Genomic DNA, 10,804 nt, shown 5'->3' with positions numbered 1-10,804 from the left:
TAGGATCCATATAAGTACTTTAAAACATGATAACAATTTCAAATGAGTAGCTTTACAACCTTTTTTTGCACAATCATGGTTTTTGCCATTACCGTCCTACAGTATGTGCACAGTAGATTTGTGGGAAGTCTATTGTAAGAGGTAGCCATACATGCTATATGTTGATTTGTTGTTGTTGTTGTCAGTCAGGACTATCCAGATCTGCCATCATTTGCCCTGATATTACTTGTATACGTTTTATATTAGCCTTCATATTAAGTGAAAATATATTTGCATCTTTTAAATTCTTAAAACTAGCTGAAAATATATTGATGCTAGGGAGTATATCTTTTAGGATATGGATAGACAAGACTGTCTGTAATCTAGAATCATGATGGTGGGACACTGCATGACCTAGCAAATTGAAAAAAATGGTATCTATGTACTGTATATATAATACACTGCAAAAAAAAAGCATATGTGATTGTGAATCAGTGCACTCATTGCTCTCTCCTCTCATTCATACGTGCCGTCGCAAGAATGTTTGCTGTGTCTCCCAGCACAGTCTAAAGAACATGGAGGAGACAACAGGAGATGGGCCTCCACCATACTTGTTGTCATTCAGATAAGTCACTAGTATGGAAGATTTTTCCACAGTACACATTTACACAAAATTTCACAAATGTGTAAAAAGGAAGTTACAAATGTAACATGATGCACAAATTGGCAGAAAGCAATCTGCAAATGTGCAATAACTGTTTTGTGTGTAGATACATACACACAATACATACACTAGCTTCATCTTAAAAGGTGAGTCCTGCTGTTATTTTGAAATGTATTTCCCTACAAGCACTTTGTGACTTCTTCCACTATGACTCAGTTGTGTGAAAATGAGTGAAGAAATTACCAGATTGCCACTTGCAATTTTCAAAACAAGATTACTCCGACCTGCTTTGTTCCACAAGCAAGGTAGCTGTGTCCAGTTGGACAATATAGCAGGTGCAAGAAAAATGCTCTGGTGGTTAGGTGGTGGTTAGTCTCTAATGTGTTGCTAACAAGTCAATAACCATTCATGCAGAACGAGTTCAACATTTTGAAAGTTTGCACATCAACCTCTTGTATTGTCCCGCCCCATCCAGGTTGTGATTGGTCAGTTCACAAAAATTGACACTGACAGTTTGCAATGACGATGATCAAATGATGAAATAAATTCCTGAAAGAGGTAGAACACTTTTGTTTCAATCTATGACATGTTGTGTTCAAATAAAGTGACTAAAGATTTTTTCATTCTTTGGCTCAATATTTAATGTCATTGAAGGCTGATTTCTGTGACAAAGCTACCACTTACAAAATTTTATCATGTTGAAATGTCATCTAGAGATCTAGACTCAGACTCTTGGGTGGTAAATTCTGAACTGGCTCCGTGGACTAAATGATGCAGTGGAAACAATATACGTGCCTTTGGGATGAACTGGGTTCGATTCCCATTGCGACACATCCACCAATGTGTCCCTGAGCAAGACACTTAACCTCTAGTTGCTCCAGAGGCCTGCGACCTCTGACATACAGCAATTGTAAGTTGCTTTGGATAAAAGTGTGAGCAAAGTGAGTAAAGACACCTGTTCAACAGCAGTCATTCTCAAGCTGCTGGGTGTGTGAGTTATCATGAGTTTACAATCATGACAATTAAAATTAATTTTGACAAAACATCGCCGCCGACCCTCAGGGCCCTTGCTATGACCAAATAGCGTATGAATGACACGGCAATGTCTTAAGTAATTTCATATGTTTTCCCGTGTCATTTCACAGCATTTAGTCTCCATTGACTTACATTGAGTCACTGTGTCAAAGTGTCAGGTGAAGCAGTATAAAGAGCGACAAAGTCCATATGGGGATGAGGCTGGGATGGATGGATGGATGGATGGATGGATGGATGGATGGATGGATGGATGGATGGATGGATGGATGGATGGATGGGTCAAACAACAAAAATAAACATTGTCTTGTTTTAACTTACTTGATGTAACTTAATGTTCTTATTTTAACCCAAGCCATGATCTTTACCTAAACCCGTAACCCTAACCAAGTAGTTTTGGTGCCTAAACCTAATCAAACTTGTTAGCATGATGATGAAGGTCACTTGACTATGTCTTTTCCTGCACGTCCAAACTCATGAAATGCGCCATCTGTAACAGAATTAAATGACATGCAAAATGCTCAGAATGTGTAAGCATGACACGCAAATGCCTGGCGTGCAATTTGTAGGCCATCCCATGATATCGCCTTGTTTAGCAAGAGCTCTGTTTTGGGGTGAGAATATTGAGATAGCTAGCAGCCTAATGAAGATGTGCTTTAATGTAGACACAGGCTGTTATACACCATGCAGGTCATTCAGGTAAAAGAGAATGTGGCGTAGCACAATAAAGAAACTGAAAATAGGCCTACAGCCACAATGCATCCATTATCACATCTAAATGAGCTGTAAAAATAAAGCCTATCTAGGCTTAAAAACACAAAGAATGTGGGTAAAACAACTCTAAACTATATTAGCAATTTGCCTGCTGAAGAAAAGATGCCTTGGCTGAGCCACATCACAGCTAGAACCACATCCTGTCATTACTCAGTTACTCTCACAGTTACAAACTAGCTTGGTGTGAAAACAATCACTCATTTCCATTTCTACTTTGTCCCATAATGCCTTTTAGTCCCTTTTTTGTCTCTCATTTGAACCAGTTGTGGGTCTGCAGGCCGCTGTTTGAGCAGCGTTGGCGTTAAATGGTGTAATTATCGTCGGTAAAAGGTGAAGCTGCAGAGGAAGGCTGAGAGCTGACAGCTGATCTCTCAGCGCTGACACAAAACTGCTGCTAATGAGAACTACAGCGGGTGATTTGTTTTCCCCTGTTCTACAACACACACACACACACACAGATCACATACACACACACACACACACACACACACACACACACAACAAACACATGGGAGGAAAACATCTCTGAACACAAAGGTCAGAGTGGAGCAGAAATCTCTGGAGGAAGACAGGAAGTTGACAGAAAACAGTGAAATATATCACCGCCATCCGCTCAATGCGCTCTCTCCTCTGAAAAGTCAAATCTCCACAAATTAAGAAAATAATCCTGATTTTCACTTTTGACTCCTGTTTGTTTCAGAACTGCAAAAGGTGACCAGCAGCCCGAGCCTGTGCACGAGTTTCAGCTCTGTTCAATTTTAAATCATCAGAAAGTTTCTTTTGTCGTCCATCTTCTTCTTTCCTCTTCCATTTTCCTTTTTTTTTCATTTAAAGCTGCTATGTACTGATTTGGATGGAAACTACTGTTGGTTATATTTTGTGCTGCTTTTGAATCTTTCAAATTGTATAATTTTTTTATTCTAAAACAACCCTCAGAAAATCACAGGTCTTATAAAAAAAATAACTTTGTGAGCATTTTAGGCCTTTATTTGCTAGCGATAGTGGAGCGATAACAGGAAATGAGGGGGAGAGAGATGGTTGTTAATGTTCCTGCGAAGATGATCAAAACAGATGTTAATTATTACAAGCAAACATTAGAATAAATGAATAATTAGGAATGAATAATGTGGTTATAAATAGCAGGAATTATTACAGTATGGCATGTAAGATACACAATCCAAACCCATTCTATAACTTGGTTGGTTGTTTCAAACAGCCTTTAAATGAAATGTTTCAACATGAAGTAGGTCCAAACTACGAAATAAAACACAGTCATTTAAAGGCTGTTGATTCACATGAAACTTAGATGCCTTAAAAAGCTCTCTATTGTCCACCTCAATGGAGTCTATGTTCTCTAGCGGTTTTATTTCAGGTGAGATGGACGCACAGACGGACAAACTACCGCCTTAAACGTCCACTGCCTCTCCTCAGCAAGCTGCGGAGAAACCCCTCTCTGTTTGTCAGCCGATATAACAAGACTGTCTGAGCACGACGAGCCAGCAGAGAGCCCGAGACGGAGGGCAGAGAGGGTTTCGGAGGACGAAAGAGAGAAATACAAAGCAATAGAGAGACACAGAGAGAAAGAGACAGAGAGGAGGAGGAAAGAGAGAAAGTGGTGGTAGGTTTTTAAATGGTCTGGAGGGATGCGTGTCGAGGAGGAGGAGGAAAGAGGGGAGGCTCCCACAGCGACTGCTAGTTGTTATATTGGGGATCTGTTAGTGGATCAATAAAAAAAAAAGATAGAAAGAAAGAAAGAGAAAGAGGGAGGGAGAGAGGCTATGTGGAGGGATGACAGGCCTCATTACCACCAAACCTCAGACAGTGATGCTTCTGTGTGTGTGTGTGTGTGTGTGTGTGTGTGTGTGTGTGCACATTCTTACATGTATACTGTTTGTATTCCCATGCCAGCAGAGGCCTATTTACATGCATGAGTGTGTGTGTGTGTGTGTGTGTGTGTGTGTGTGTGTGTGTGTTCATGCTCGCTCTAAGAGGAGGATGATGGGACAGAGTTGTTTAAAGGTCAGCAGCAAACGCATCACCAGACAGAGAGGGGCGGCGCTGAGAACTAACAGCTAACCTGCACACAAGCACAAACAGTGACCACAACACAACGAATACACAACTGTAAGGCAGATAATAATAGATATATCTGCTGTATCACAACTCAGGTCACTAATACATCAGATTGACCAAGAAACTCCAAATCAGACAGACTGCACTGACCACACCGCAGTGGGATGATGAAAGAATAAGAATCTTCTTCATCATGATCAGTGAGTGTTAGCAGCTCTGCCAGGATGGACACAGCGTTACCTTGAGCTAAATGCTAACATCAGCATGCTCACAATTGCTAATAGGCATAATATTTACCAACTACCATCTTAGTTTAGCTCACCAACATTCGCTAATTGGCATTAAACACAAAGTGCAACCAAGGGTGATGGGAATTTTTAATTAGTTTTGGAGGTAAACCTTCAAAACCTTTAAATATTTTTGGAAAAATTAAAATGAAAAGTTCTGGGGACCCAGAATATATGTAGAAAATTTTATGCCAATCCCTCTAACAGCTGTCACATTATTTCACTCCAAACCCCACATGTTGACCCACTGTTGACGCTAGAGGAAAAGTCAGTAGGGTTTATCCTCTGGTTATGTCCAGTGTGTTGGCTGAAAACTGTGCTTTTTTTAAATGAATTTATCAATGCAGCTGGCTACATAACGGTAAAAGTTCCACTTGCCCTTTAACTGTGAACCCTAGTGTCTTTTCAGGCTCAGAGTCTGTATGCTGCCAAAATATGGGTGACCACTCAGCAGGTCTATGCCTCTAACACTCATAGTGCGACGTAGTGGGAGGAAGTTTCAGAGAACATGGTGGAAGTGTATTGTGTGCACTAACTAAGCCAATCACTTTCACACTTTGGTATTGAATGGTTTTATATCGGTGCCTGGAAGGTTGAAAATCAATCCAAAAACTTTGGAAGGAAAATGCTCTTCTACTGGAGTTTGAACTCAGATCTCGCAGCCTTTTGAAGTCAAATGTTCTCTTTTATAAAAAGTATTCTGCAGCTCTGTAACTTTACAAAGTGCAGAAGGACATTTGTCACGAGTAATTTGTGGAAAGTGATTTTAGTTGTTTCGGAAGTCATTTGTTATGAATAAAGTTCAAGTGGAGCTTCAAGTGTTTCAGGTCTGAATGCTGATCATTAAAAAGCTGCTAATACTGCTGCAACAATTATGCAATATCAATGCAAATATCAAGATGTGAGGCTTTTGAAGACCATCCTGTCCCTGTCTTAGTTTTATTTATTTATTTTTTTGTTTAGTGATTTGGACAGGTCAAAGATTTCAAGTCATCCAGTAAAAATAATTTTCTTGTGTTTCCGTTACTTCTCTGATAAGGTCTAGCAGGTTTAGCAGGAGAGAGAATGCCATGGTTTTCATTTTTCTGGGTCATTAAAAGTTCTGCACACATACTGACTGCATGCATCAGTCACGTATTCAACACGCTTATGAAACAACGTGAACAAAACAAAAGCTCTAAACAATACTGAAATATGTAACTTCCAACACAACAGCACCCCCTCGACATCTCAAGTTGAGTCTAAGTATCAAATCTACAGCTCTGGAATTTGTTCTGTTTGAGTCAAACATCATTAGAGTGGCAGAACTTCTACTGGAGTTGGACATTGTGGTTGGATTTGCTTTCCACCAGTGATCCTGCTCCAGGTGTCTGACTGTCCAAAACTAGTTGTGGATGTGAAACAACTCTGAAAGATTTCCTGTTTCTCTCATCTCATCTCGTCTCCTCACCTCCACCACACTAGCGACACTCCCATCATGCGTAGATCTTCTCTACTCGCCATTACCACGTCGGCCATATTGACTCGACAGTAGCGACGGCGAGTCTCGCCCTCCTCTACGGTGACAATTATCACCTTCTTCTCCTTCTTTTCATTCCCCCTGTCCTTCCTCCTCCTCTCTGACTGCAATTAGAGAGAGGAATAATCATACTGACAGGGCTGACAGGCTGGGGCAGGGGAGCAGGAACATGAATAGTAACATGTGTCAAAGGCAGAGTGAGGAGGAGGAGGAGGGGCGCTCAGATATATCAGTGTGTCTTATTGTAACTTTGTTATTATGACAATGACACACAGTCAATTCAAATTCTGCATCACTAAGGCCACAAGGTCCTATAAATGCCCAGGAAGTCTGCTGGAATTTCTACAAAGACATATTGACATTAAACATTACAGACTCTGACTAACACACTAACACTGTACTGAATTAAATATCGACATACACGGATAATAACCATGAGACATTAAACTGTATTGTTCATATTAGTGTTGTAGTCAAGACCACCCAAACCAAGACCACCCAATCGAGACCAAGACAAGACTTTTAGGGGCTGAAACCAAGACCAGTTCCCCACATTACATGACACACAATTAAATGTGGAGCGAGATCAAAGGTACTTCTCAGATTGATCTGAAAGAGCCACATTCCCATAAGAGCTGAAATCAACTTAAGCATCTTTGTTCAACTCTCCTTTTCCATGTTTACCATCCACTTAACACTAGAGCTGGGCGATATGGCAAGAAATGTTATCACGATAACAAATGTCATATCATTCGATATCGATAATTAACACGATAAATGTCAAATCAGTATTTCTTTCAAATGCAGATGGTAATTGTGGTTTTAAACTATTGTTTGTGATCAGAACAAACACTTGATGCCAACAGTGGACACTTCACAAATCTGAGGTAAAATATTCAAAACATTATGATAAAATCTTTTTTTAATTAAATTAAGAAAAATCCTTTTCCAGTCCCTTTTCCTCAAAAAGATAAATAAATATCTTAATAGAAAAATTAAGAGATAATTCATTTGGGATTCAAATGAATTAACTCAAACATTTATTAATCATTTGATATATCCCGTAAAGGTTGCACTGCGGAATTGACAGATCCTGTGTGTTTTCTTCTGGACGCTGTTTGACAGATTCATTCTTTCTAGTTTAAACAGCTTAATATTATTACAAAGCTTTTGCCGACATATCTCCCTGCTCCAAGACAGCCACATGTTCTCCTGTGTCCCCCGTTCACTTTCTTGGAGTGCCTCTGAAGGGGGGCGTTATTGGTTGCAACTGAAGCAATAAGTTTTACATCCAATAAAAGTAAGGTTGTTAACAAATAAATCAAACAATGCAAAAGCAATTTATTTTTATTCCCAAAGTTATCTTGACTGGTCTTGAAATAAAATCCAGAGACCTCAATGTCCGAGACCGAGACAAGACCGAGTACAAATGCGGTTGAGTCCGAGACGAGACCGAGACACTTGTTGATATCATGGCCATGGAAGATATTCATGTATGATTGGCAGGTGTCTATTAAAAAAACTGACTGATGTTTTTCGGAAACATGCTTGTTTTCCTTTAAGAAATGAGAATAATTTTCACCTCTGTGGATCCAGTACAGAGATATGTCCAGGACAAGTTTAGCGAAGCATAGCATTTCTTGCTTTTCGCTGTTCCTTTCACACCATTTAATCTTCTTAACAAAGAGAAACAAATTATCACCATGATAGCGTAACAACAAATATGACATCAAAATACTGGCTTCGGGTTCTTGTTGAAAAATGATTTCAGCTGTCAGGCTCAGAAAAGAATGCATCGAGCTGTGCCGAACCAACATTTCAGGCCCATGCTGTGCTCTAGTTCGAGTAGATTTCATTGGCTTAATTTATTGTTGCTTAAACACAGTGCTTCTGTGTTGAAGCATCATGGGAGTTGTTGGAGCTGAATGGAAACAAAATAATTCAGTCACCATCTAGTGCAGATGTAGATACTCATACAGTATATTTTGGTAAATGGTCAGAAAACCTCAATATCATGTTTCATCTTTTTAAAAAAACAGATGGAAGAACTCCATATGATAAAATACTTTGTCTGGTGAGATGGCCATGACCCAAAACCTGGACAGTCACTCCGAGGCTCCGTTAATGTTAAAAACATTAACTTACCAAATGGTTGGCAATCTTCTTAGCAACCTATAAGGTAGAACTTTTTTTTTTTAAATGTCCGGCACAAACACAAAAATATATTTTCTATCTAACTCAATACAAACCAAGTTAAATCAAAAATGGCACAGGATGTCTTCCTTGCTCACTGACTGAAGTCGCTCAGTGCTGCCGCAGATTACACCAATACCGTTGAATAAAACAGTAGTCTTCTCTATCTTCTGCGCATTTACATTGCTGAATTTAAGATACTGCTTTGTTCTATATACAATGTTAGCATACTTCATATATTTCTCTGTTGCTTTTGCAAGAATAAATCTAATATTTTGTTACTGGGATGCATGCCCCCCCCCCCCTCCATTTTAATCTGCTTTAAAAAAAGGAAAGCCAACTAATCCCAAACTGTTTTTATGAGATTTACTGTTAAAAGCAAATACTTCATGGGTCCTTTTGTATTTGTATTCATTTATGCATTACAAACATACTGTTTTTTCCCCTTAATTACAATGTGTGTTACGTTTGGGCTAATTACAGTAAAACTCATTTCTTCTTGCTTCACTATGTGCATTCATTGTCCAGCGGTATTTTTCCTATTTATATTCAGTCTTACAGTCTTACACCAAACACTTATTTTCTACCCTTTCTTTCTTATAGATATTCTTGCATTAAACCCAGATTCCTCTCTCTGTATGCATATCGCCAATTGGCCAGTAATGTTTCTCCTATCTGTATGCATTCCTGCATTAAAACCCTCATTTTGCCTCCACTCACCCACACATATTAAAAGCCATTTTCCACCTTTGTTTCTGTTTTAACTACATGCATTCCACCATTAAAAGCTAATTTTCCGACAGCCTCACTCCCATCTATATGCATTGCTGAGCTGAAGCCTAATTTTTATAGTTTCTCTGCGCCTCCTCTCCTCTCTGGCTCCATCAGTCCGGAGGAGCCGTCCGGGGAAATCGTTAGTGCTCCTTCTCTTTAAATTGGGGAGGTGGACGGCAGGTGAACATTGCATTGATCGCCCTCTCAAGGCCTCTTTCTCTCCCCTCCCCTTCATCCCTCTCTCTCGCGTCCCTCACCACCAATTGTCTGGCCTTTACTCCCCCCTTCTCCCTCCCTTCTACATCAACGACCAATTGCCGGCCATTTTTCCCCCTCTATCTATTCCTTCTTCTTTTCTTCGGATGTTTGCGGAGGTCACAACTTTACAAGACAGTGGAGGGGAGGGAGGTGTTGCTGTCTATCTGTCTAACAACCACCATCATGGGGCATAAAACAGAAATACGGAGGAGCGGGGGGGTTGGAGGGGCCGGGGCAGCAGGGGGTTATGGGACAAAGATGGTGGGTGGCGTGGGAGGGGGGTCGGAGTAAACATAGTGATGATTTCCCCTGAGTTTCGTTGATCCGGACCGATGAGGAGGGAGAGAGACAGAGAGAAAACATGGGGAAAGAGAGAGAGCAGCTGCTGTCCTGTCATCGCCGGCAACCGTAACAGCGGTGACACCTCCTCCTCCTCCTCCTCACAGCAAGAGAGAAAAGAGAGAGGGATGCTGCGAGAAAATCGAAATGCTGACACACACACACACACACCAAACACCCTCAGCGGGCCCCTCGGACACCTCTCATCGTCCAATTAGAGTCCTAACTCAGAGGATAGGAGAGAGATCCCTGTCTCTGACATTATTTTCTTTAAAGTACTTATTTGTTGTTGCTTTTTCTGAGTTTTTATTTTTTTTGTTTTGCGTTAATGGCTGTGGCTGTGTGAAACTGTTCTTTCATTCATCAACTTAGTTGCTTGTGAGTTTTAAAATGGTCCCTCAAATAAACACAAGAGTCACACAGCCACACTGGCAGCCCTGTGAGTAATGCTCATTCCAAAATGTAGAAAAATTTAAGCCTGATGATGGCTCTCGATGAAAAGTCACAGGTTATTGGAAACAGTCCGATATTAGATATTTCACTGATACCAACAAATGTTAACCTGCTGGTGGCGCTACAGGAAAAGTCAGGGGATCACCTGTGTCATCAGGAATCATCCTCTGGGGACCATGGATGTCTGAATAGAATTTCACACCAATCCATCCAACAGTTGAGATATTTCAGTCTGAACCTAAGGGGTGGTCAACCTGACAGATGGACACCGCTAGCACGGAAATAACGTTTTATTTGTACTATTGTGATTGCTTCTGCGGAAGCTACAAGCATGTGGCCACATTAATCTGTTGTACGCCTTTCAGATGATTTTCAGTAAAGACTGAGTGTTGGTTGAACAGAGGTAATGATTATAATGATCCATTGTACTAACTGCTATGATAAAATTCAAACCTGACA

This window comes from Micropterus salmoides, unplaced genomic scaffold (genome assembly GCF_014851395.1).
Source record: "Micropterus salmoides isolate LMB-PRFRI ecotype aquatic unplaced genomic scaffold, ASM1485139v1 Ms_hic_scaffold_7, whole genome shotgun sequence".
Lineage (NCBI taxonomy): Eukaryota > Metazoa > Chordata > Actinopteri > Centrarchiformes > Centrarchidae > Micropterus > Micropterus salmoides.
The sequence above is the reverse complement of the archived record's forward strand: the minus strand, read 5'-3'. Positions refer to the sequence as shown.